Source organism: Rattus rattus, chromosome 1 (genome assembly GCF_011064425.1).
Source record: "Rattus rattus isolate New Zealand chromosome 1, Rrattus_CSIRO_v1, whole genome shotgun sequence".
Lineage (NCBI taxonomy): Eukaryota > Metazoa > Chordata > Mammalia > Rodentia > Muridae > Rattus > Rattus rattus.
The window spans coordinates 49,353,787-49,380,591 of record NC_046154.1 but is presented as its reverse complement, the minus strand read 5'-3'; the positions used below and the strand labels follow the sequence as shown (position 1 = coordinate 49,380,591).

The window sequence follows — 26,805 nt, the reverse complement described above, 5'->3', positions numbered from 1 at the left end:
GGCTGTCCTTTCATGTCTGCAGCCTGTTTGCCAAGGGAGGCTGGGGGCTGGCTCTCATCTCCAACCTCTTAAAAGGGTCTTTGTGCTCTGCAGGTTTTTCTTGGGGGAGGTGGGAGCTGTGGGTCCCCAAAGATAGATATGGAGACTTCCCTAGATAAGGTGGGCTTGAGGAGCCGGAGGGAGAGTCTTTCCCACAGCCCATATCAAAGGAAGGGGGTTCTCTACGGACAAGGGCACCGGGTTCCCTGCTCTCCTGCCTTGTGTGACACCACCACCACCACCACCCCACACACACCTAGAGGGAAAGAGAAGCTGGAAACTCAGGAGTATTGTGCATCTGTGTGCCAGGCAGTTTTACCCGGATGTCCCTTTACATCCCAAAGCAGTTCTTAGCTTGAGCGAGGAAGGATGCTGTGGAATGCAGATGATGTAACTTTTCTAAGAGCCTGTCAGTAGGTTGCAGGACAGGCCTTGCATGAGTTTATTTTTGCTGCGGAAAAATTACAAATGACTGCAAATGGGTGACTTGAAACAACACAAATCTGTTACCTTCCTGGGCAGTAGGCTCTGAGGAGCACTTTCCTCCTGTAGTTTCCCAAGGCACCTGCATTCCTTGGCTATGGACCTCTTCTCACTTTACCTTCTTGTTCTTTCCTGTTCCTCCTGCGTCTTGGTAATTGCCGGAACCCTGTGTAATCCTAAATAACTTCCCTATGTTAAAGTCAGCGGGTTAGAAAACTTAATTCCATTGGCTACTCAGTCCCCCTATGCTGTGTAATAGAACATTCAGATTCCAGGGACCTGTGCAAACTGTGACCCAGTGCAACTCAGGCAGTGTGCTCTCAAAACTCAGGGATGGGAACAGGCGTAGGACAGCACTACAGGAACTTATATTAAAGGGGGAGAGGGGCCTAGAGCTGGCTTTGGGGTGCAACACTTAGCATATATGGTTTTAATCCCTGGTGTCACACACACACACAAGCACACACGCACGCACTGTGCAGCTCCTACTTTGCTTTGCCTCCAAGATCAGTCTGCCATTTGCTGCCCTCAACCACCGCCCCCCACCCAACAGCCAGCAACATTTTGACATATTTTGCAGCCTTATATCCAGGATGCAGTCCAAATTTTCACTTCGAGTCTGAAGAACAGAGGTTCAGAAAGAGAAGAGGGGAAGAGTTGGTGCTCCCAGAATCTAAGACACCTGAGACGACGAGTCCTTCATTTCTTCTGAGTGGCACTAAAGGAATAGCCCAGGCTTCGACTCTGCTTCTCAAAGTGTGGTCCACAGAGCAACAATGTCTGTAACAATGTCTGAACATGGTAGAGGCACTGAGGTAAAAGATGCCCCTTAACCTTAACCTACATAGGACTTGTCCTAGAGGTAAAATCCTCAGGAGATTCATCTGTATAACAAGTTTTGTCTCCTAAACCGGATTCTGCTGTGTATGGTCCCCACTGTGTCTCTCTGAGGCTCACTTCAGCGCACGCTGGGTCAGACATCAGTAACCTCATAGCATGCCTCACCCTGCCTGTATCCTCCCTTCCTGTCTGGGATAACCTAGTCTCTGTTGAACCAGTTAACCAGCATCCAGGTAACAAAGCCACGGGACCATTAGGAACTACCAATTAAACAGGTTTCAGATTCAGAAAAGCTTAAAACACTGTCCTTCACTTTAGGAATTATTGAACACATCCTGTTTTTCTGAAGTACGGACAACAAACTTTGCCAGCCCCATGTCTGAGTGCCCTTTCTCCCAGTTCGAGTGAGCTTCTGTGTTCATAAGCTTAGTCCTAACTACTTCCTACAGCCAGAGTGACCACAGCATTTCATTTGGTTAGCTCCACTGGGGTCCCCCAAACACTGTTACAGTTACTCTGGTTCCCTTTACTGAGAGAGAAACTGAGGCTCAGTTCGTCTTTTCTTAGTTGACACCTCAAACCTGGGATAAAACTGGGATTCAGACTCAAACTAATTCAGTTAGTCATTGACTAAGTATTTACGTCCTATGTCCCAGATAAAGACATCAGTGTGACCCAGGAGCAATAAAGGTCCATTAGAAAAAATTAGTTCCTTCTAGTCAAGAGGATGAGCAGGGAACTATCTAACCGTCCAAGCTACTCATTCATTTTTTTTTTTTTTTTTTTTTTTTGGAGCTGGGGACTGAACCCAGGGGCGCTTGCTAGGCAAGTGCTCTACCACTGAGCTAAATCCAACCCCTTTTTTTTCTTCTTTCTTTTTTTTGGAGCTGAGGACCAACAGGGCCTTGCACTTGCTAAGGCAAGCGCTCTACCACTCAGCTAAATCCCGAACCCCTCCAAGCCACACAGAAAAGAGTTTATCCAGTTGGGCTTGTCAATCACTGGCTAAAGAGCCACCTCTGGGAGTGCAGGCTCGCCTTAAACCTGGCTAAAGAGATACTCAGGATTACTCTCCCTTAAATGAGATGCTATACTTTCTCTTCCAAAACTCAAGGCCCCCAGCACTTTCCCAACAAGCAGGCTCTTTTTAAACGATAAATAAAACTGTCCTCTTTAAATAAACTTTGGCTTTGCTTTCAGATTCATCCCCCACTTTCAGTTTGAAATCTGTGGATGCACCGAGGCTGGGTGGCTTGGCCTCCTTTCTCTATAGGTGACCACTTAAATGTCTACTATCCCACCTATTGAGAGTCAGCCTCCTAGGGAGTGAGGCCCATTCTTTCTCTTAGGATAGAGCCGCAGTCATTTGATAAACATTCATTAAACAGAGGACGGGGGCATCCCTCCTCTAGTTGATGTATTAATATGTGTATGTCAGTATACATGTATATTATATATGTATGTAGGTTTATGTATTTTCACACATATTATTGAATGTGAGATTGGATATGGGCCTGCTCATTCTATTACCCCCAATCCCCAGCATGGGTGACACAAACCTTTAGGTGACATTTGTGAAGCTGTTCCTGTATTCACAGTTGAAAGAGTAGTCAGGCGAAAGAAAAGACAAATTGTTTTTGTATTGGATATTTGGTTGTTGTACATAGAAAACCTAATTGTTAGCAAAATATTAAAAAAGGAGGTAGATGTGGCCTTCGCCAGCTGCAGTTTGGGTGTGTCCCGAAGACTTCCAGTTTAGATGCCTCTAAAAGCCTCCATAGATAAGAACGCCAAAGAGTGGAAAGGTCCTGAAGGCAAGTTGCTTGAGGAGGTCTTATGTTCTTTGCTGTATGGTCCAAGGTCATCTGGGTAAACCCAGCTACTACCCCACCTTAAAGAAGGTGAAATGCTCCAGGCCCTACTGACTTGGCCTTGAGCCCCCCACTGTGAACCTTTGATAGAGCTCTCTCTCTCTCTCTCTCTCAGAAAAGCCTTTATGGAAGGAGTTCCAAGTAAAAGGATTTTCTTTTTTGGTTTGCAGGAACAACAGAAAAGCAGCTGGTAGGACACAGAATTCTAGTAAAGAGAGCTAAAGAGCCCTCTTGGGTTTGAAGGAGCTCAAGAGAAAGGTAGACTAGCTCAACAGACTGACGGAAAGAGACTTCTAAAGAGCTAACAGTTTGGTTGTAGAGCTAAGCTTGTAAATAGATCTTTTGTATATAAGTTAAGGAAATAAAGTTAGCTTGCTGAGCGAGCAGGCTTTCACCTCAGTTTATGCCTCCCGTGTCTTTATTGATATAAATATTAGATAATTTAGATGGTTACAACAAACGACTAGAATTCTGATGAGCAAATTGTGGAATACGTGGTCCAGGCAGTTCTCAGTCAGAGCTTCTTGCTAGAGAAGGTGCCTGACATGTGTTGTGGGCAGGAGGGGGAAAGAAAGAGGGTGGTTGTGGCGGGAGTGGTGGGGGGTAGAGTCCCATGTATCAAACCAGTGAATGCAAGCATCTTGTGAGTTCAGTGCTGGGAGGAGGTAGGTAAGTCTCACGTTACAGGGTAGCCTCAGTGGGCAGCAGTCCCTGTAGGTTGGGCTTGCATGCCAAGTGTCAGGTCTCCTTTTCCTTCCTCAGTTGGCAGACCCCAGCATGAATCGAGACATCTTAGGAAATGAGTGGCAGTCCCCAAGGAGAGACCGCCTTGTGAAGTCACCACCAGCGACAGTAGAGGAAATGAGGGAGACTGAGTCAGAGTTGGGAAAGCGCTACCAATGTTTGCCTGCCATTCACCATCCAGTCAGCTGAGTAAGTTGGGTAGCTGCTGTTGAAACTGTGGACAGAAAGACAAAAGTCAGCATGGTTTAGAAAGCCCGAAGAAGAGGACTCACTGACAAAGAATGTGGGTTTAGGGTTAAAATAAAACTTTGGCCTTAAATCTTCACGTAAGCTCCTCATTTATACATTTATATATTGAGCCAGATAGCAGGTGGCATGCCTTAGGCAGAGACATCATGGTTAAAACAACATGGTTTTTAAAGCCAAGCCTGGCTCCTATCAAGCACCTGTGTGGAAGACATACTATATTTTATATGAATGATGCTCGCTGCTTAATTTCAAAGCAAATGGAGTCAGCTAGACCGCGGAAAGATACACGAAAAAAGAATTCTATAAAGAATTCAAAATTTAAAAACTGTGATTTGCCTGGGCATGGTGATGCATGTCTATAATTCTAGACCTTAGGAGATAGTGTCTGGACAACCAGGAGATCAAGGCCAGCCTTAACCATATACTTGGAGGCCAGCATGGGCTGTGAAATTCTGTCTCAAACAAAACAAAACAAAAATCATAAACAGCAATGCAATGAATTGATTCTATTTTAAGAGTAAGGGAGAACTATGCAGACTAAATAGTAGAACTTGAACTCTGACCCCTCAAATCGAACTGTACTGACGTTTGCATAACGGGCATTAATAATTTCCTTTTTTTTTCAAGTTCTCTTTTTTTAATGATATGGTTGCTTATTTGCAAAATTTCTAGATATGTGCTATATTTTATCAAGTCCATTTTACTAAGAGCAAAAAAAAAAAAAAGTCAAAGCCTAAAATTTTTTTTTTTTCGGAGCTGGGGACCGAACCCAGGGCCTTGCGCTTGCTAGGCAAGTGCTCTACCACTGAGCCAAATCCCCAACCCCAAAGCCTAAAATTTAATAAAAGTATTTTTTCCTGTTTCTTTTAGATTTGTTTTTCATTTTAGAGACAGCGTCTCACAAAGCCCAGCATGGCTTCAAACTTACTATGTAGCTGAGGCAGTCTGTCCTCTTTTTGTTTTTTTATAGTCTCCATAAATGTAGAATGAATTCATAGCTGTGCCGGCTAGTTTTATGTCAGCATGGCAAATGCTACAGTCATCTGAAAAGACAGAATCTCAATGCAAAAGAAGGTCTCCGTAACATTCAACTGTTAGGGCATTTTCTTAATTAGTGATTGATAGGAAAGAGTCCAATTCATTGTTGGTGGTGCCACCTCTGAGCTGGTGGTCTTGGGGGTTCCATGAGAAAGCAGACTGAACAAATCATTAGGCAGCACCCTCCACGGCCTCTGCCTCAGGTCCTGCCTCCAGGTTCCATCCCGGCTTGAGTTCCCGTCCTGACTTCCGTTGTAATGGACTACTATGTGGAAATATAAGCCAAGCAAATAAACCGTTTCTCCCCTAATTTGCTTTGGTCACAGCAGTAGTAAACCCTAACCAGGACAGAAGCTTTGACAACTTTGAAATGTTTGTTTTAAATGATCACGCTGGGAGGCATTGTGCAGAACAGATCGAAAAGCTTACATGGAAGGGGGAGAAATAAATGAGCCGATTTCATGCTCAAACAAAAGGCGGTGAGATTTCAAACGTGATGAAGGGCAAAGTAGATATGGAGTCCCGAAATGGGAAGGATTAAGGAACCCAGAGGCAAGCACGTGCCCGCATTTCCAACCCTAACAGTCCTCCAGAGTGTTTCCTGATCTTTACCATAAGGTAAAGGCAGTTTGGAGAAGACAGCTACGGCTTAAGTCATGCCTTGGCCATGAATTTGAGCTATTCATGGGACATGAAGATGGGCAAGTCCAGTAAATGAAAGTTGCATACGCAATTGTATAATTTACTGATACCTACTTACTGAACATCTACAGTGTTCCCAAATGTCTGGCTTGGACGCTCAGCAACGTATACAACAGAGGAGAGCTTTTGTTCTAGTTGGAGACTAGATGCTCTAGCTCAGTATAGACATCTGGGCTGGAGGCAAACTTCCAGAGTCAACAGGCAGGAGATGGTTACAATAGACATCTGTGCTGGAGATAAACATTAAGACTCAACACCTGGAGATGGTGGGCGGAAACCCTGGGAGATGTTTGAGACGTGCTTCCGAGTGAGACAGTAAGGGGGAGAAGGGTGGGCTGGTTTGGGGTCACGTTCAGTAAGACTATTGCTTTTCCGTAGAGCAGAGGACCTCACTACTCTGACACTTGTCAGAAAATGCCCTTATCTATGATAATTGCTTTCTAACTCTGTTCAACACCCCCTGCTCCCCCCACCAAGGCTGGCGAATCCCTGAACTTGGTTTTCTGAAACAGTGATGAAGTTTTAACCTGCTTTGATCTCTTTCCTTCCTCAGGGATTGGAATGTTCTTCCCTATGTCCTTCCAGCCCTTGATCCTCCTTGCCATTAAGATCCCAGCTTACCTCACCCTTCTGAAGGAGGAATTCTTTGATGGTCTGGTATAAAGCTGTGTTAGTTTCCAGTCAGCTTGACATCAGGTAGGGTCATCTAAGAAGCAGGAACTTCAGTTGAGGAAATACCTTCATCAGATTACTCTGTAGGTAAACCTGTGCGAGAATTATCCTGATTAGCGATTGATGAGGGGCAGAGGGGAGCTCACTGTGGGCGATGCCATCCCTGGGCAAGTGATACTGGGTTGTGTAAGAAAGCAGGCTGAGCAAGCCATGGGAAGCAAGCCAGTGAGAATGGCTTCTCCATGGTCTTTCCTTCAGCTCCTGCCTCCAGGCTGCTAGCCTGCTTGAGCGCTGACTTGGCTTTTCCTAATGGTGGACTATAAAATGTAAGAATACATAAACCCTTTCCTCCTCCCCAACTTGCTTTTGATCATGGTGGCGTTTTGTTTTGTTTTCACAATAGAAAGCAAACCAGATGAGGACTCAAGTTAAGTCTCCAACACTGAGGTAAAAAGCTGGGTGCAGCAGTGTGTGTAGCACCAGCATAGAGTGCAGAGACTGAAGGATACCTGAAGCTCTCTGGCCATCCAGTCTAGCCACTCAGCAAGCTACAGGTTAAGCGAGAGACTTTGCCTCAAAAAAAATTATGTAGATTGTGATTGAGTAAAACACTGAAAATCTGAACTCTGCATGTATGGGGACATGCATGCCTACCCATTGTGGTGGTTCGTATATGCTTAGCCCAGGGAGTCACTAGTAGGAGGTGTGGCCTTGTTGGAGTAGGTGTTCCTCTGTGGGCATGGACTTTTAAGACCCTCATCCTAACTACCTGGAAGCAAGTCTTCCACTAGCAGCCTTGAGATGAAGATGCAGAACTCTTAGCTCTGCCAGCACCTTGCCTACCTGGATGCTGTTCCCACCTTGATGATAATGGACAGAACTTCTAAATCTGTAAGCCAGCCCCAACTAAATGTTGTCCTTTATAAGACTTGCTTTGGTCATGGTGTCTGTTCACAGCAGTAAAACCCTAAGACGCCAACCTAATGTGGCAATAGCGCGTAAGGCCTTCTCTCCTCAACCTACATCAGCCCTTCTCAACCTGTGGGTCACGACCCCTTTAGGGGTGGGAACAGCTCTTTCACAGGGGTCGCCTAAGACCATCAGAAAACACAGATATTTACATTACGATTCATAGCAGTAGCAAAATTACAGTTATAAAGTAACAATAAAAATAATTTTATGGTAGTGGGGGTCACCGCAACATGAAGAACTGTATTAAGGGGTCTCAGCATTAGGAAGGGTGAGCCCCACTGCCCTAGGTAGATTTATATTCTGAAAGAAGGAATGCAACATGAGGCCCAGAAGATTGCTCAAGCAGCCAGGTCGCGCTGGGTCTCCTTCCTCTGCTTGTTACTTTGAGATGGTGTTCATGTCCAGTCACATCTGGACTGGGCTGTTTTGGCCTCTGCCACGCCTGTGCAATAAGACCTCCATAAAATAAACCAAAGGACATGCCTGAAGGCACTTAGATTGCTGGACGCTCATGGACTGCGGCACGTCCAGAGAGAACTGCAAGTGCTATCCCTAGCTCTAGGAGCCATTCAACGAGTTACTCCAACCAGAGGAGGTGGCTGTAGGAACAGTGATCCCGTGTAACAGCTCATCAGGAGGTCTGGAAGCCTGGCCTTGGTACTGAGCCTTCCATTTGTAGGATCTGGCACTGTGAGCTGGAAGACAGTGGCTAGACATTCAATTAAAGGACTCCCAGTGGTGCTTCAGGCTTCATGCCTGCTTTACGGGTGGAGAGAAAGCCTTCCCACGGATAAGGTCCTGAGGTCTTTGATTCTGGTGCAGGGCAGGGAAGTGTGGATTGCGTTCCAACCCAGTGTGAGTCCAAGCCCATAAGACTGGTTCTATAGTCACTCAACTGTTTGTTTTCCTGGTCTTCAGCCACTTCTTCTACTGTCCAGATAAGGTGTCCAGAAACACAGAGCACACTTTTCTCATTCTTTGTTATTGCCTCGAGTCCTAGACTGGTGCCCACCACATTGTGGACAAGCAATATGGTGAAAACCTGTGCGTTTTAAATTCTAGTGCTCACAGTTGGCACTGATTTCATTCTTTGCGATAACCTAGACTAATAATGAAGGTTTTGGACAACTTAACAATGGGTTAAGAATACACCATTTTAGGGGCTGGGGATTTAGCTCAGTGGTAGAGCGCTTACCTAGGAAGCGCAAGGCCCTGGGTTCGGGTCCCCAGCTCCAAAAAAAAAGAACCAAAAAAAAAAAAAAATACACCATTTTTAAAGAATTTTTCCTCTGCAGGTGGATGAAGATTATTGGCATGGTTATCCAAAACACAGGAATTGAGAGCTTCGAAGTCACAGGGAAAAGAAAGGCATCATGAGTCAAAGACGTGGTTCGGCTTGGTTTTTGTTCTTGTTTCAATTTATTCTTAAAGATGGGAGAAATGAGAGAGAGTATTTGTCGGCTGAGCAAACTGACTCAGAGATAGGAAAGTAATGCTTAAAAGCCCTATGGCTATTCCACCCGTGAAAATAAAGCTGAGATTGCTCCAGAGAAAAGCAGGGCGTTCCAGAAGTGTAGGGAGGATGGGGTGGGAGGGCGGTATAGAGTGGGTGAGGAAGATTTCCTGAAGGTCTAGCCTGATTTGCATCTATTTCTGCAACCAAACAAGAGCAAGGTGAGCAACAAACGGAGAAGAGGTTTTGGGGGTTGAGAACAAAGACCGAGGTATACAGTAGCTCAGAGGACCGAGAGAGAAAGCTCTGCAAAGATGGACTATTAGGTAGCATGAGGACCCACACTGCCAATGGTGTGGAGAATTTGTTGGTAACTGTGGGCAAATCCATGTGCCTTCTGCTCGCGCCGTCCTTCAGGTTCAGGTGAGGGTGGATGGAGGAACTGGACTGACCAGCTTTGTGTGTGACAGGTACATTCCCCCATTGGATTGTGGCTGCGGGTGGACCTGAAGCTGCAAAAGAAGAGGGATGGAATGGGGGTGGTGACAGGGCAGTTTCTAAGGCCCTGGGGAGAGTAGTTATTTCGCTATTGTCGGTTTAAGTAAACATATACTCCCCCAAGAACATCTGACTTTCCTTTTTTCCTGCAACAGGCTCGGTGGCAGTTCTTACTGTGTGTATGAGGACTCAGCATTTCGGGCAGTTCCTGACGCCTTGGCTTTCTGCCTGCTTACCTAGAGAACCTCCCCTCCCCTAGGAGGGCCGCTGGGCGGCAAGGATCCTCTGGTTGCCCTGAGTGCCTGTCTGTCCTAGGCCTGTGTCCCGCCAAGCTGCCAGGTAGACAGAGAAGCCTTCATTGTCCTCGGCCGCTTGGACCTCATTCAGGGCTTCTGAGTTCTGGCCGCGTGACTTTAAAATGCAAATGCAGTCTGCATTTGTAGCTGTGTTTTTGTCTGGGGTGCAATCACAGCGGAGGATGGGTTTGCACAAGAGCTCCTCCCCCTTTCCGAGGCTTGAGTAAGGCGGGGCTCAGAGACCGCCCAGTGGGCGGGCAAAACAGGCTCCGCCCAATACAATGGGGATAGCTAGTGGTTCCGCTCAGCCCAGGCTGCCAGGAGGATGGTTGAAGCTTAAAGTCCTTGTGCCTCATAGCTTATCACTGGGGCATGCTTGGTGCATGGAGTTTGGCATTTCCAAGCAGATGGACCCAATCGCATGCACCAATACTGTGTTTCCCTCTTCCTTTCAGCTACACCTCAAGTTTCCAGAAAGACAGGCAACTTCCAGCCCTTACCTGTGTGTCTGTTCCAGCAATCGGGTCTGGAGCTGGGGTGTCAGATGTACTGCCCTTTCCTCTGAGCTTTGTCTGGTGGTGTTTGTTGGTTTGTTCTTTTGACAATTTGCTAAGACTTGACTTCCAGTATTTTTAAAGTTGTCTTTGCTTAAGTAAATAAACCCCTCCCACTATTGCAGGCAACCCTAATTAAGTTCTCTCTCTCTCTCTCTCTCTCTCTCTCTCTCTCTCTCTCTCTCTCACATACACACACTCTCTCTCTCATACACACTCTCTCTTTCTCTTTCATACACACACACACACACACACACATATATGCAGGCACATACACATACACAAAGACACACACACAGATACACACACATGCAGGCACACACAGACCCATACACACACACAGAGACACACACACATGCAGGCACATATGTATACACAAAGACACACACACAGATACACACACATGCAGGCACACACAGACCCATAACACACAGAGACACACACACATGCAGGCACATATGTATACACAAAGACACACACACAGAGGCACACACACAGACACACACACACACACACACACACAGACACATACACACACATATGCAAGCACACACACACACACACACATATGCAGGCACATACACACACTCCCCAAACTTGTTGAGAAGAAGTTCAATAGGAGGTGGAGAGAGATAAGAGAGGAAAATGGGGGTGAATATGATCAAAGTGCATTATATATACATATGTGTGAAATTCTAAGAGAATTAGGAATACAGAGGTTTCTTTTTCTTCCTAATAATGGTTACCCCTATGAAAGTGACTTTCACTTAACACTCAAAAATGGGCTTTCGAGTCTTTAGAATCCTTTGCCCTTTGTGGTAATAAGTCAACTAAACAGACACTATTTACAGAGGAGAAAACAGAGACACAGAGAAGCAACTTTCCTAAGATCAAGCTGCATGTTGGAGCCTAGAGCCTGTGCTTTCCTGCTCTGCTATAGAGTCAAGGACGTGAAGAAAGGGGGGTGGGGGGACAGGGAGTGTTTAGGATTTAAGATCACAAAGCACGGGATGCTGAACACTCGGGATGGAAATCTGGATTCTAGTATTCACCTGAGGAACTGGGTGTAGATGGCCAGCGATAGTCAGAGTAAGAGAATGATAGGCCTGGCATTGGAGACCATGTTTCTCTGTTGAACACAGATGTAATATATGGAGGGAGAGACACATACATAGACACCCCACCACCCTCTTACCCCACAGACACTCCTACCTCCTACATTATACATATACACGAACCACACTCACACACACACATCACATGTACCTCATATAACATCACACACACACAAGCATCACACACATAACACACATATATACCATACATACATCACACACATATACATACCATACATACCACACACAGAGACACCACACATATCACACACACACACACACACATCACATACCATTCATACATCACACACACCATACATATCACACAAAGAGAGAAAGAGACAGAGACACCACACATATCACACACACACCACACATAACATCACACACACACATATACTATCCACCACCTATAACATGACACACACACACCACACATACCATGCATACACCACACATACCATGCATATATCACACACACACTATACATACATATCACACAAAGAGAGAAAGAGAGACACCACACATATCACACACACATACACACACCACACACACCACACACAAACACCACACATACCATGCATACATCATACACACACATACACACACACCATACATACATATCACACAGAGAGACACACACACCACATATATCACACATACATACCACACATAACATCACACAGACACCACACATAAACATCACACACACACACACACACACACACACACACACACACACACTCCACTCCTTGATAGTTATTCAAATATTCCAAAAACAACTCTGTCTTTGGAGTTTTGACCTTTGAGTGCCAAGTCCAATGTGGGTCAGACCTCATTTCTATGACAAGGAATATTCTGCTGTGTGCCTGCCTTAGTGCATGACAAGGCAGGGAGCAGAACCCAGGTCTCCCTATTGCCCATGTGGTCATTTCCTATTCCCTCACCCCTATCCTGTGGAGCATGATCTAAGAGTCCAGGTATAATCTCTAAAGGCTGTAGGGTGAAGCACTTTAAGGAGAATCTGTTCAGTAAATCCACTGTAGGTTTCAGGGGCAGAATGGGAAGGGTGACCCTGGGTCAGGAACTGCTGTGAAAGTCTGGGGCTGCATGAACTTGGCTAACACCTCTTAAATCTGAGGAAGAGCAAGCGGTGAGTAAGCAGAATTATGAATCGAGGGTACAAAAAAAAATCTCCCCAAATCTTTCTGGGTGCCAGAAACCCTCAGTGACCTGGCAAAAAAGAAACACGAGAGTGATCAGAATTAATGAAATCTGTCTGGCTTGTCTTCACCACCGACAAGGTGTTTCTGAGGGCTTGGCTTCTAGAAAGCTTGGGACGAGACCTACCACTGGGGCTGAGTGAGATTCCATGAGGTCCGGGGCTCAAGCCAGACTGACTGGCTATGTGACCAAGAAGCTACTTCTCTAGGCCTTAGTCATCACTCACTTTGCTATTCAATAAACATTTGTTGACTCCTGTGAGACTGAGGGATGAGACACTTCTGACAACAGAGCCCCTGCTGTGGAAGAACTCAGCCTCCACGGGGAAACAGTCAAACCAAAGGACTGTGTGTGTACACACACTAGACTGTTGGCTGGGGTCTAAACAAAGATTCCCTCACCAGGACCATAGTTAGCCCTTATAGAGTCATTATGAACACTTAAATAGTTATGCCTAGGTCGAGCACCATGGTGTCTACCTTTAATCTGGGCACTCAAAAGTCAATGGCTGGTGGATCCCTGTGAATTTCAGGCCAATCAGGACACAGGTTTCAGGCCAACCTGGTGATTCTGATTGGAAGACCCTATGTAGAAAACAAACAAACCAGTCTGCTTTTTCTGGACCAACTGGCAGCCCCAGAGTTCTAGCTTGATAAACTCTGCACAGATGAATTATTTTGACCGTTACGTTTTTCCCTAGGCTAATCTTTCATGTCTACAGAACAGGCTGTAGCCTGGAATGTCAAGATTGAGATGTAAAGGGCCAATAGAAGGCCAGGGGAGGAGAACACAGCCCTGGCTGCAGGAAGGGACCTACAGGCTTCCCCGGGTTAGGCAAAAGTGCACAATTGTGCTCCTTCCAAGATGACCAGAATGCGGGCCCGGGGAGTGTATTACAGACTGTAAAAAGGTGGTGCTGTGGTTTCAATGCGTAAACATCCTCAGCTTTATGTTAGTGGTATTCATGGCTTTGTAAGAGAGGAGCGCAGCCCTGAGCTGGCAGGCTCCACCTGTCTCACAGTGTGATAATGTTCTTCATCATGTTACAATGCAGCACGGGACCCTCGCCACACGCCCTCACCCCGAGCTTCTCAGTCACCACCACCACACTCACCACCACAGTGAGCGAAATAAACTTCTGTTCTTTAGAAAGTACCCAGTGTGAGATATTTTCTTGACAGTAATCAAAGCCAGGCTGAGACAGGCAAGGTTAGAAAAGTCGGTAGATACCATTTCTTAGTCACTCACACATCAAGCAAGGATTTATTGGGCACCATTCCAAGTAAAGTATTGTAAGTAAAACAGGGAGTCCGAGGGCAGCAAACTAGTAAAATTCCCTTCCCTTGGGGCGGTCCCCATCCACTGTGATCCTAGGTGCCTGCAGCCTCGTGTTAATATACCAGAAAAGCACGTTAGTTTCTGTCCCATTTTCACTCTAATACTGTGTGAGCCTTTAAGTGAGGGTATGCATGCAAATGCCCCGTGAACACTGGGAAGAGCTGGTTTATTTCCATAATCACCTTAATCCTGAGAAAGTAGCCAACTCCAATGACCTGGAATCCCTGTTACCAGACACCCACCTGACCCAGCTTGTTGATGCTTAAGGAGATGATTGTTTAAAGTTAGCAGAAAAGGCTGTTGGGTCATGATTTCATGGGCCCTGATTAGGAGTTTATCCCATCATCCCGACCATGGGATACTGTAGCCCAAGACTCCTCTGGCTAAATAGGAGAGTTCCCTAGAGCCATGAGCAAAGGGCAGGCTTTGTCTAGAGGACAAAATCTCCTGTGATTCCAGGAGTACCTCTCATGTGGGTCCCAAGCAGAAACTGGGTTTGCCAGATCAGTAGGTCTGATGAGGTGAAAGAAGGCCGGGGGAACTTGCTACCCCTGGTATGTGACTTTGTCTGTTAGTCAGAAGAGGGGGATTAATCAACTAGAACAGCAGAGTTCTTTGCATTCTTCAACTCAAACTGTAAACTAGATCAAGACGGCTAATATGGCAGCGACAAGATTGGGAACTCTGGGTGTGGCTCATTGCATCTGCCTGTCCTTCCTCGTCCCTCTGGGCTTCAGTACTATCCCAGATGCATAGAGGAACTCAGTTTGAAAGGACTGGATGTTATTTTTTTCTTCAATTCAGCACTTCTGGCCCCAAGTCCAGGGGGAGGGAGCAAAGGAAATTTGGTGACGTTTTAAAGTTTTTGTTTATGTTGGAACGATTACCTGTCCTCTTCCCATTCATCCTGAACACATTCTGGATTATCTATCCAGCCAATCCTCACCCTCTTCACCTCACCACAGTTTCTGTGGCCCCACTCGAATCCACATGTGGGCCTGTGGCAGCACAGTGGAAACATGGAGAATATTAGCATTAAAAATTCCGTATCATGTGTTTCCCAAACTGGAGAGATGTGTGAATTAGTTTTTCCTTAGAAGAGGTGTGTTTTTTTAGGAGACAGGACATGAACAATTTAGGAGTTTGTTCCTCCTCTCCTCAGGTGTCATAGCTGAAAGACAGCTCCACAATTATCCAGAGCTCTGTACTTTTCTGTGACTTTGCATGCCTTTTGTTTGGTTGGTTTGGGGGTTTTGTTTGTTTGTTTGTTTTAAGAAAAGGTTTCTCTGTGTAGCCTTGGCTGTCCTGGAAGTCACTTGTAGACCAGGCTGACCTTGAACTCTCGGACATCCACCTGCCTCTGTCTCCTGGGTGTTGGGATTAAAGAACGTGCACCCCACCACCAGGCTTGCTGAAGGCACTCCTGCCAGTGAATCTATATTCTATCCTCCACAAACCAAGAAAGGAAGAACTCTTTTCTTTTCAGTTAGAGACAAGTGGCATACATTATTTTCAAATCCCAGAAGCTGGTCTATGACCACACCTATCTCTAAGAGAAGCCCCACGCTCCCTGCCCCCTCACAATCTCTTTAGTGGGAGAGTCTCGTGACCTGTTAAAAATTCTTGTTAAACATTGACAAAGGAATTCCAGCAGGAATTCTACCACTGAGACTTAGTTTTCTCTCAGGCTTAGGAAACCTGCTTTTCTAGAGAGCATTCTAGATAGAAAATTATATGATGTGAGTAGAATCCAAAATTTTAAATCTCAGCAGCAGCTCAGAGGTCTAGATAACCCTGTCTCCTTTATTTGGTGACGATATGATGGGCCCATTTGGCAGAAAAAGCTACTCGGAGCACAGAGGCAGCGTGTGATTTGTCCGAGGTAACATGATCAATAGTAACAGAAGTTAGTCTAGTGCAGATAACCCCACAGACACTTGGGACTCACTGAGCACCTGGAAAGACCCTTGGCTCTTTGAGTTTCTGCTCCCATGATGCCCAGCTGGTGCTGAGGCGATCTGGAAGGGGCATCATTGCAGTCAGACACAGCTGCCTGTAGGTTCTGACGCTGCATCTCATTCTGTCCACTTGGCAGGCATCCCATCCTCTAGGTATTTACTATCCCTCTCTCATCTCCCTTCCCTTGTCTTCGTTCCCAGCTCCATCTCCTTCCTCCTGTCTGCATGCTGCTGTCTTCCTCTATTCTCCCCTTTCCTCTCTTCTTTTTCAAGGAGTATTCTCAGTGAAGGAACCCTGCCTGGGATTTACAAGTGTCAACTGGAGGCAATTTCCTTCAGTTCTTCCCATAGATTTCCTCCTCTCTATTCCCTCCTTTCTTTTCCACCCCTTAATTCTCCCTTGTGCCCTCCCCACCACACACACACTCCAATTTCACACTATACCTTTCCCTAACAAACTCGCTGATTCCAAAACCTACAGTAAATCAACAGCTCCTACACAAGAGAGTCTTTGAAGAACTCAATCCCCAGAATTGGTTTGCCCTAACCAAAATTTTACTTACTTTTAACATTTTTTGTTTGTTTTAATCAAGAACTACACAGAGCCCAGGGTTTCCCCCTCTGATTCTCTCGTTGCTGTCCCCTGATGTGGCCACAGTCCCCTTTTCTATCTGAGTTCTGAATGCTTTAATTATTTACATATATTTCATGCTTGCTGTGGGTGTCCTCCCCCTTGCCTTTTCAGCAGATTTCTACAGGTCCCTTGGGGACAGAACAGAACATCTGTGTATCAGGCAGGGTTGCTGAGAACCTGATCAAGACGGGTGCTTAATCTGTACTAGCAAGACCATGACTGCAGAGAAATGACTGGATCGGGTGCAACTGGAGAAGTCCTCTGTTCCCACCTCCTTGTTTCCTAGACCCCCAAATTCTTGAAGCCTGTTTGGAGATTAGCTTTCTCTGGGCAAGATTCTTCTGTCATGCTTGCTTCTTTTCATAGCCAGAGTCCCCATTCAGTATTTAGGAACAAAAGGAGTGGGGAAGGAAGGAGGGAGGAAAGGAAGGAGGGAAGGATTATTAAGTATTAAAAATAGCAACTTTAATCGGTACCGTCTTACTTTGTTTTAGGGACACTCGAAGATGTAAATGCCATCACTGTTTCACCTGAAAGGTAGAATCTTACCCACAAAAAGATAATTGAGGTTCAGGAGGATGAAGTCACTAGTCACACAGCAGACATGAAGAGAAATTGAAGCTGGCCGAGCTCCTGCTGAACCCCAGCAGTCAACCGACAACACAGTCACAGTGCACTGTGTAGGAAACCAGACCTGCGTTAGGGATTCTTCTCAACAGTATAATGACAAAGTCAGGATCCTGACATAAATCCCTGTGAACCTTGGTTTTCTTCTCAGTCACATAGGTTGGACTCTGAGTGCTGGGTTCGTCTGGCCTTCCAAGGCTGTGATATAGCCCAACTCTGAATTCCTCTGCCCCGGTGTGAGCCATTAAAACATGATAGATCCTTTCAAGAGGAGTGATGTTTCTTTAACTAGATTGCCCAGGTCAGGCAAAGCAAACTTATTTGGGGTTTGTGATGGGAGTGCTCTTAATTGATTGGGGTGAACAGTTCAAGCTACACTGGAGGACTGGCTCTTTAGCTTTAAGCTGGAGGGGACTGAAGCCTGACATGATTTGAGGTTGTTCAGTGACAGTGTTTGGTGACAGCATCACTCTTAAACAGCTGACCAGGGGCCCTCAGAGCCCAGCAGCTCCCCATTCCTTGGAGGAGAAGAAGGGAGTATCAAGTAGTAGATAAATATCCTGCCTTTGTCATTGGGAAGTCATCTCAAGTGTCTGGGACTTTCCTGTGTTTTACTCTCTTCTTGCCAAGAGGTGTTTCTCCCTCTCTCCCTCTCCCCTTCTCCCCTTCTACCTCTATCTCTCTCCCTCTCCTTCTATGTCTCTCCCTGTCTGTCTAACCCTCTGTCTGTCTCTTTCTCTGTCTCCCCCAACCCATCTCTCTCTCTTCCAGTCTGTCTGTCTGTCTGTGTCTCTTCTCTCTAAATATCTCTCTCCCCTGTCTGTCTCCCTGTCTTAGTCTCTATCTCTGTCTCTCTGTGTTTGTCTCTGTGTATATTTTTCTCTCTTCACTTAAAGATATTTCATTATTCTTTACATAAAACATTTAGGACAGCAGGAAATGTTGGCTTGCTTTCCTTTTTAGAGTCCAGCCATCACCTGCTTTTATTCTCCCAACCTTTGCCTTCCCTTTGCCTTCTGTGCTCTTTTCGCAAAGATCTACTACTAGTGCACTGGTGCCCACTGAACCACCTCAGATGCCGGACACCGTGCCTTCCACTTCTAGGAAGCTCTTTGTTCCTTTTCCACACAAATTGTAGAGTAGCAATCCCGAGGCCCTAGCCTGACTACCAGGAAGTTAACAGGGTAAAGTCCCTTCTTCACTGAGTTCAGATTGCTGTAGAGAACGCTAGGAAACAAATGTTGGTATATCCCCAGGTCACCTGGTGACATTTTGAAGACAGATGAAACCTTGCAGGCAGGGAGCATTAGCCCAGAAGTACAGATATCGGAACTGTCCACCCAAAGCCATCTCACCTGCTCTCGGTGGAGGAATTGGATTCAGATCCACTGTGTAGACATCCGAGCTTCTTACTGTGTTCCACCTTTTTGGAGCCTGTCACTGTGAAATGCTGGGTCCCACTGCTGCTGGATGAAGCCAGAGAGCCCGAGTGACAGGTGAAGAGCTGAACAGCGGGGAGGTAAGTAGAGGGCTGCCACCCCAGCTCCAGCTTGCTAGTGGTCATGACATAAAGCTCATCTCTAGTTTCTAAGAATCTGATTTTAGTCATAGCCAAGTGGGCACTGAAATGGTCACTAATTCTCACAGTGATCGATTCTTTTGTTGTGGTTTTCCATTTGTCCACTAGGCACAAGAGATCCCAGGTGATCCAGATGCCTGTAACCCTACAGAATGATTGTTGATTAACAGGACGCAGGCCTAGTATCGGTCCATAATGTTTTCTTTTATTCTTCTCTTCAGGCAAGCTGACTGTACTGGTTAAATCACTTGGAGAGGGAGGGAAAACAGAAACAACAGGCTGCTGGTGTTAGGGAGCGTTACTCTTTCATGAGCATGAAGCCAAGAGGCAGAACCATGAGGATGTGAAACCAAAAGTCCAGGGCCTCTTATTTGCATGGGTCCCCCTTTTTCACACTAAATTTTTCCCTATTATTTCATTCCATACTTAATTTTTAAAATAATTTTCTTAACTGGGGCCCATCATACATTCCAACTTCGGGGTCTCACAAAAGTATCACTTAGTGAACTCTGGGGTCAGAGGTAGCTCAAGGCCTTCAGAAACCAGTGGAGGAAAACGTGTGTACAATACAGAACCTTAACACTGAGAGTGAAGGGCTACGGTAGAGGAGTGATGGCTTAGGGTCCCCGCCACCATCACCTGCCTCAATTCACAACGCAACTATATTTGCAATAGAGGTTTTAGATAGTTAAAAGTGAAATGAGAGTTTGAAGTGTGACCCGTAATCCTACTAAAATAAAAAGGACGAAGCCCCAAAGACGTAGTCCTAGAGAAGAAACACCATGGAAGGGTACAGAGGAGGCATTCTGTACTACAAGCTGGTACAGAATGATCATGAGGAACCAATTTCCCCCAGGTGGAGCTCATGGACCTGTAGCCTCCTGAACCTCGGGAAAATAAAGGTTTGCTTTCAAACCAACTCGACTGGGGATTTGTTACAGCCAGCCAAGTAGAAGTCATAAAGGATGTGCTGGGTAGATGGATTCAAGAATGGAGAAGTGTTCCCACAACAGAAAACAACCCTAGCTAGGGTATGTGGGCCTGAGGGAGTGCAATGCGTTTGTCCAACTGTGAATAACAGCAATGAGTTCTTGTGGAGTGTGAGCACCTATGAAGAGTCTAGGCTGTATCTGATCTGTGTGAGGTGCCCTGGGCAGGAGAGGGTCAAAGTCAAGGAGCTATAGAGTGGCTGGAAGGAGAGAGATGACTAATATAGTAGACAGGTGAAAAGGGGTGTGGCCCAAAAACAGAGAGAGGGACATGATTTGATGTTGTTTGTTTGTTTGTTTTTTAAACTGGAATAAGAGAAAGGCAGAAAGAGGCAAGGGAAATAGCGTTATTTGTGGTTTGTTCATTTGGGTACCTTGGGGACTGGGTGGTGCTCTGCATATCCTGGCTATGTTTAAAGTACTTGAATACATCCAGGGGTTTAACCTGCTTATGTGGAAAAATACTTAGGCTGTCATATTAAAAAAAAGAAAGAAAGAAAGAAAGAAGGAAGGAAGGAAAGAAAGAAAGAAAGAAAGAAAGAAAGAAAGAAAGAAAGAAAGAAAGAAAGAAAGAAAGAAAGAGAAAAAGAAAAAGGACCAGTCCTTATTCCCAGGCTTGTCAACTGCATGCAATGATTTGGTAGCCAGCCACTGGGAAACAGGATGGCCTCAGTCTGTTGTTGTAAAAATATAAAAAATAAAAAAGGTTTGGTTGTCTTTTACCATGCTAGGTCACACCACAGTGCCCCAAGATATCTGCTGGATATCTTAATTCTTAATCAGCAAAGCTTCTCACCCGCTCTGCTCCATCCCCTATCACCCTGCCAAAGGCCTCTCTCTGAGCCTAGCAACAATCTCTCTACCCATCCAGTTCCCAAGGTAGGTTTCCCAACTCTGTGGTGGCCCAAATCAGCCGCCCCACACTCCATTACACTTAAATCTACACATGAAAGAACACACAACACAATAACCTTAGATCCAATTGGTAAGATATAATTGCCCACCTAAACATAAAAGCCCAGTACCATCCATCCCTTAAGAATATTCATAACAACCTGTTATGACATAACAACACAGAGCGGAATCTTAACTTCACCTGCCATGGGTTCTCTCCCTCTCTCTCCTCTCTTCCTCCTTTCCATTTCTGTCTCCTCCTCTTCCTTCAAACTTTTCTCCCACCCATCCTTCCTTCTCATCCAATGACAGGCCTCCTTCTATCCTGTTCCTGCCCTCGCCTGTATTTTACAATTTAAAGGGGAGGTAGTTCTTGTGAAGTCACCTGAGTCTTGAGCATGTGACTAGGCAGCTGTACTTGGGGCAGTGGAATTAGCATCAAAATACAGATAACTCCGGGGAAAACCACAATATCAGTCAGGGAAAGAATCTTTGACAAAATCACACTGCACAGAGGGATGTTGACCCTCCCTCCCACTGCCTTTGTTCATAGGCTTGAAACTTTAGGCCTCTAGGACTACAGTGACTCAGAGGGGACATCACCAATTGGTAACTACTTGGTTGTGGGTAAGGAACACCTTTTAATTTTTGGATACAGGGTCTTGTTATACTGCTTTAGCTGACCTGGAACTTGCTATGTACAACAGGCTGCCTTTGAATTCCAAAGATTCACTTGTCTCTGTTTCCCAAGTGCTGGCATTAAAGGTGTGTCTCATGCCTGTCAAGGAAAAAACATTTAGGTCTTGACCCTAGTCTGTGTTCTCAATTGACTTGGGTATCTTTGAGCAAGTTGTTTACTCTTTCTAGGCCTCAGCTTCTTCTTATGAAGAATTAATCACTTAAAACTAGACAGCCCTTTTAATGAATGTTCCATGCATTGAATACAATTGACCATCTCGTGGGGAAAAAAGTATGGAAATAAAAAAATAGTTGGAAGGTTTAAAGTCTCGTTGCTAGTTCAGTTGGAGTAACTAGTTTTAACCACAAGTCCTTCATCTCACCCTAGACTTGTAGACTCATAGATGAGTCTAGAGGGAATGTGTATCTGGGAAATATCCAGCCTTGCTTCTTTACACTTGAAGAAACTGAGAAATGAGAGGAATTTGGTCCAAGGTTATACAGCTAGTTAGAAAACACAACCAAGAATAGAACCCAGATTCCTAATGAGTACTGCCAAGGACACATGGTCCCAGCATGTGCCCTTGTAAACTTCTAAAAACACACTGAGTAGTGCCCCTGGAATTGTGTAGGTAGAGACTTTCAGCATGCCTCAAACTCTGTCATGTGGGCTCCCCCAGCCTCTCATACATGGCATGAGGTCCTTTCCTTGTACCTAACTGTCTTAGTTAGGGTTTCCATTGCAATGAAGAGACACTATGACCAAGGCAACTCTTAAAAAGGGCAACATTTAATTGGGGCTGATCCTCAGGTTCTGTGGTTCAGTCCATTATCATCATGGTGGGAAGCATAGCAAGGTCCAGGCCTACATGGTGCTGGAGGAGCTGAGAGTTCTACATCTTCATCCAAAGGAAGCCAGGAACAGACTGTCTCATGGGCAGCTAGGAAAAGGGTCTTCAAGCTCACCCACAAAGTGATGCACTTCCCCCAACAAGGCCACACCTACTTCAACAAGGCCACACTTCCAAATAGTGTCATTCCCTAGGTCAAGCATATTTAAACCACCTTACTGCCTGGAAGGATTCTTTCAAAACTGTGCAAATGTCATGCCTCTGGTCACCTGTTCTTCCTCTTCTGTAGGCCTCTAATATTTACATGTATGTATATGTGTGTATGTATGGCATGTATATATGTGTATATATGTATTTATGTATATGCATATATGTATATATGTATGTATATAACTATATATATTTGTGCATGTGTATATATGAATATGTCTATATGTATATGTGTACTTGTGAATATGTGCATATATGTATATATGTGGATATATATATATATATTTAGCATATCACAAAAAAAAGGTTTCCTTTCTATTATAGAGATCCAGGAAAAGTGAGATCCATTTCTTATTGATATTTATATACCTAGCATCCAGCACAGGTGCTCAATTAGTGGCCAGAGAATAAATAAATGCAATGGGTAAGTGGGGAATAAATATACACCCAGGTCCCAGAGAATACAGACTCATATGCAAAAGGCCTAGGAAGCCACATCTGGAGAGGTAAATGAGATGAAACTCTTTTTCTCATTTGGTTGTTTCTTGGATTTAGAGGTCATCACCCTCACTCAGGACAACTCCCCTAAGCTGTGAGCAGGAAATACCTCAATATCAGGCCCAATGGCCCAGATTGAAGACATAATCCTTTGGCCCAGGACTCGCCAATAGATTCCAGAAGGCACGGTGTGGGTGGCCTTCCACTATCAATCAATGGTTGGGCGTCTCTGTTTGTGATCCGAGTGCCTCCTTGCCACCCAAGCTTACAGGTTTCTGAGATGCAGCCTGTATGGAGACCTTTGGCCATCAGACCTACACAGTTTCTAACCACCCACCAGGAGACTCAGGAAGTATCCATAAAAACTTGCTTTTATGGCTACTACACCCCCTTGAGTATGGTCATTAGGATTATTTAGCGTTTATGAGACACCCTTCATGTAGCAAGGCCAAGGGGAAGGCAATTTGGCAGCCTCAACACAAACGGATGTTTCTATGTAACCCCACTCCAAGGCTGATCCTTCCCAATGAGATTAGTTCATTTCAACCTCAATGAGGAGCTCATAGGCTAGGACAAAGTTTTTCTCTCCTCCTGTATATTAACCTAGGCATCTCCAAAGGAACCCTAATCAGAACCCAGAGGAGAGAAACTTCCAATGACCTTTGTAAGACAAATGCTTGTGTTGACTCATGCTCTGAGTGGCATCGCTGAGCAAAGTCCTTCATTCTTTTTATCTCACTTAGTGACGTATACACCTGACTGGATGCCAGACCTTGTGTCCGGTCTGGACACTGTAGAGGTTATAAGCCAGCTTGTGCCCACAGAGCTTAGATGTGACTGGAAGGTAGACATGGGAATAGAAATATAGAACAGATAATGTATTAGAGCCAAGTCCACCAAGTGTGGAGGCCTAGTGAGCACGACAGGGTAGGAAGGTTTTCCAGGAGGGTGAGCCTAGATGTCATTGAATGGATAATGAGTTTGGCGATGCCTGCATGTGGACCTTTGCAGGAAGATGGACTGACTGAGCACAGGTACGGGGAGGTGAAATGGTGTGGAATATGCAGACCTGAGATCTGTAGACAGGTTTGCATCTTCTGTTGGTAGTCAGGGACTAGGTGACAAAAGTGACTGCCATCTTTAGAAAAACTTGTAAGGCTCCTCAGAATACAATTCCTTTGGTATGGTTGATACTGCCTGTAGGAGCTGGCTGCTCCTGTCTCTCACTCACTCATGTGGCCCCACCTTTACTATCAATGTTCTCCCCCCTCAACCTCCCCCACAGCTGCCTTCCACTCTTTTCCTCATTCTAGACCCCATGTCTTAAGTTTCTCCTTTTGATGATACCCCAGATGACATCTCATCCATGGCTCTATTTCAAATACATAGGGACCGTATTTCCCGAATGTCTCCACCTGTTTAAGGCAGCCAGCTTCCTGCTCCTGGACCCTTATGCATTTCTTATGTTTACAAAAGGCATCTACATCTAGCCACTTACTGTGTCTCAAAACTTGAAGTTCTCCTAGGCTCTTCACTTTCCCCCAAATGTCCATCACATACACCAGGTAGTCATCCATCCACCCATCCACCCATCCACCCATCCATCCACCCATCCACCCATCCAATCACCCACCCACCTACCCATCCATCCATCTACCCACCTACCCATTCATCCACCCATCTATCCACCCACCCATCCACCCATCCATCCACCCACCCACTCATTCATTCATTCATTCATTCATTCATTCATTCATTCATCCATCCATCCATCCATCCGTCTACCCCTCTATCCATCCATCCATCCATCCATCCATCCAATTTTTTTCAGTTTTTTTTTTTTTTGTCTGTCCCACTGGAGCTGGCTTTGACTAATAGGTAATTCAGAGATGAAGCAGTCTTGCTCCTTAAGACAAGAATAAAATGAGAAGGATGTCCCATGTTCAGGTGACTGTCACTCTGACTGACTACCTGTACAGCAATAGACGACTGTGGGAGCTTGAGGAAGGGTTGGGTGAGGGTGGTCAGACAAAACTTCCTCAGGAAGATGATGGGAGCTGGTGAGGGAAGGAGTTTCAGGAGCAGAGAGGAATGTGTGGAAGCAACTGGGCTGATGGGTGATTGCGTGTATAATTTAGGTGTTAGCCTTCAGAGCAGCTAGGGAGAGAAATGGGGGTGGGGGCAGCCGTGAGTCAGGGTCTTGTACTCCCTGATAAAGAGCATGGACCAATCAGAAGGAAAAGACGACCCAGAGAACAGTGGAAGATCATGTCCACAGTTAGTAGGGAGGAGGGCAGGGGAGAGCAGGCCACAGCAACATGAAGGTCAAGGGAGAGGGGAAGAGGTCTGAACCCGTGCTCTTGGTCTAGAAGTGATGCTGGGGAGACATTCCTCAGCACAGCCATTTGCCTTTCATTATCACTTGTGTATGGAAATGACTGAGGTAGAATGAAGGCCTGCCTCCCTCCCCACCCCCCAGCTGAAGGATGGGTGATTCTTACTGGCATTTACTGAGAACACAAAGTGGAAATGGCTTAGGAGGTGAAGCAAGTACCTTCCATGTCTGATTGGTTTTGTTTGCTTGTTGTTTGTTTTTGATGCCAGGCTGGCCTTGAACTCAGTATGAAGGCAAGGATGACCTCATACTTCTGATCCTTCTGCCTCCACCTCCTATGTACTAGGATTGTAGGTATGTACCACACCTGATTTTTATGCTGTACAGGATATTGAACTCCGGGTTTCACGCATGCTAAGTAAGCACTTTACCACGTGAACTGTACACCTAGCCCTCAGATCTGTATTGAGATACTGTACCCCTGAAGTGATCTGTAAATATGGCAGGTCTTGCAGGCATCAGTCACAGGCTGCGTGCTGGAGCACCGAAAGCAGGGAAAACATCAGACTGTGGTTTTCCCTCACAGGAGGCCTTTGTTATCTTTGCTGACCCGCATCTGCCAGCTGTAGTGGGACTTCTGCTATCTGTCACCTCCCCCTAGGAATGCCGGGATGTTTGAAATATACCACAAATCCCCATGTACACCAGAAGTGGGTGGGGCTTCCTGAACTCTGCCCACCCCACCCTCAGGCCCCTCCACCTCCATGTGTTTCTCATTAGAGGGTTGATGGAAGGGGCTGCTGAACTTGGTAGATTTATCATCATTCTGCCTTCCTCCGGCTCAGAAAGTTTGTGGTCTTAAAGGGAAAGTGGCTTTGACAAAGAAAGTTCAGTTCTTAGGCAAAAATGACGTTTAAGGCTATGTCTAAGCATTGGTTACCTTGCTTCATTGCTTTGGTTTGTTAAACTTGTTTTCCATGGCAGGTGCATTCTGCTCTGGGAGGACAGAGTAGCATTGAAAGCATTTCTTTGGGGCAGATGAAATTGGTGAAATAGAGCTAGTTTGGGCGCAAGGATGGTGACTTAGGAGTCAGAACCATGAATAGCCCTTCCCTTATCTGTAGAGAACGGTAACTCCTGCGGTTTTAATTTTTTAGCTCACTGTCTCTGTGGCAGTGCCCCTGCCTGTTAGTAGCTGGGCTCACCCCTCCTGTTTATGGCAGGCTGTACGTACACAGCTAACTCAGCAGGGCCTGAGACTTGTGTATTATAGGCCTTCTAACCTAGTCATTTTCCTTTCCTCTTCCCACAATAGACTGCCTTCTGCCCCATGATAAGCACTCTATCATTCATGACTGAAATCAGTCATGGGACATGTTGGTGGAGGTTCCGGAATGTTTTGGGAACTTTTCCTTAAGGGTCATAACCAGTAAGACATAATTTCTGATGAATCAACTCTTG

At 45.6% G+C, this 26,805-nt stretch overlaps 1 long non-coding RNA gene across 1 annotated transcript; it reads right to left on the bottom strand.

Annotated features, from left to right (window-relative positions):
• Window positions 1-3,637: 3,637 nt before the first annotated feature.
• On the bottom strand, window positions 3,638-6,767 carry LOC116887604. Its single transcript, XR_004386225.1, has 2 exons — window positions 6,588-6,767; window positions 3,638-4,191 (listed from the first exon to the last, which is right to left on the bottom strand). It is a non-coding gene; the product is annotated as an uncharacterized LOC116887604 (long non-coding RNA).
• Window positions 6,768-26,805: the final 20,038 nt, after the last annotated feature.